This window comes from Mus musculus, chromosome 12, assembly GCF_000001635.26.
Source record: "Mus musculus strain C57BL/6J chromosome 12, GRCm38.p6 C57BL/6J".
Classification (NCBI taxonomy): domain Eukaryota; kingdom Metazoa; phylum Chordata; class Mammalia; order Rodentia; family Muridae; genus Mus; species Mus musculus.
Window position 1 is genome coordinate 36012818 of NC_000078.6, and position 1737 is coordinate 36014554.

Consider the following 1737-nt stretch of genomic DNA (forward strand, 5'->3'; position numbering starts at 1 on the left):
ACACAAGGAGGACGGAAGAGGAGGAGGAGGAAGCCATGTTGGAGCAGAACCACTTGGTCAGGGGAAACTGCAAGGGGTCTTATAGCTGGAGAATAAGTTAGAGAATAGTGTTACATCTGCCCAATCTACAGCTTAGAATAACTGGATTGTGTGGTCTTTATATGGGCTTACTGCAATTGTAAATCCCAGCAATAGGTCTGAGGCTAGCCTGGGCCATAAAGAGGTCAAAATAAGTCTGGCATACATAGGAAGACCCTATCTCAAAAGACAGAAACCAAAACAAACAAAAATGCTCCCCGTGGACAGATCCTAATTTAAAAAACAAAACCAAAAACAAATCTAGTGTGTGTGTGTGTGTGTGTGTGTGAGAGAGAGAGAGAGAGAGAGAGAAAGAGAGAGAGGGAGAGAGAGACAGACAGACAGAGAGAGAGAGAGAGAGAGAGAGAGAGTGAGAGAGAATGCACAAGTGTGCAGGGGCCTGAGGGGTCCAGAGGTATCAGATCCCCCTGTAGGTACTGGAGTTTCAGACCATGGTGAGGCATTAAGGTAGGTGCTGGGAAAGGAACTCTGGACTCCCTCAACAGCAGGATGACTTGTTAATAGCTGAGACGTCTCCCCAGGCCCCTCAGACCCTGGTTTTTAACTGATTCCAATAAGGCCATTGCAATTAGAGCAAAAACCAAGTTATAGGCGAGTTCTCTGTGCAACCACCTTTCCATTTGCAATCATTTGTACCAAGAGTATGCTAGGATTCCTTAGAACCTCATCGGGTATTTTCATCTGCAGCTGAATAAACAGAAAAAATACAGGAAAGAAAACAAGCCTTCAACACTCTCCTTTCATGAGTCACTTCTCTCGTTTTACAGCATAAGCAGTTCTGCCCAGGTGGCCATGGTGCTCGGCATGACACCCTAGAAATAGCGCAGTTCTGCTTCTGGGTAAGACTCACTAGCAGCAGAGACACAGATGCCCCAAGGTGCATTCCTCTGTACCATTTACCAACAACCTCTTGGTATAAACTATCGATCACCAATAATGTTTCACATTCTACTCAGAACCACAACAGGAAATTAACTGTCACTAATGGAAAAGAATGTGTGTATACTCTCTCCATATAAATAGAAGTGGCTTCTTCAAATAAATAAAAACACCTTTTTCATTATGCAGATGATAACATTAGCCAATGAACTTGTTCAATAAAGCATTTGAGGGCCAGCAGATTATTCAGTAGCAACAGGACTTGCCATCCAACCTGACGGCCGGAGTTGGATCCCTGGGACCCATATTGTGGGGAGAACCAATTCTTACAAATTGTCTTCTGACTTACACACACACACACACACACAAATTGTTTCTTAATTTAAGAAAGGATTTGGGCTGGTGAGATGGCTCAGTGGGTAAGAGCACCCGACTGTTCTTCCGAAGGTCCAGAGTTCAAATCCCAGCAACCACATGGTGGCTCACAACCATCCGTAACAAGATCTGACTCCCTCTTCTGGTGTGTCTGAAGACAGCTACAGTGTAGTTACATATAATAATAAAATAAATCTTTAAAAAAAAAAAAAAAAGAAAGGATTTGGGAATAACTTCCAAAAGACATCATTACTGGGGGTGTATTTCTAAGGCTTGGTTAAACACCATCTTAAGGTATAATAAAAGGCTATGGAAAAGCAGAAGGAAAGATGCCTACTTGCCTTGTCAATGTTTCTAGTACCTTCTTTGATTTAAACACCCATA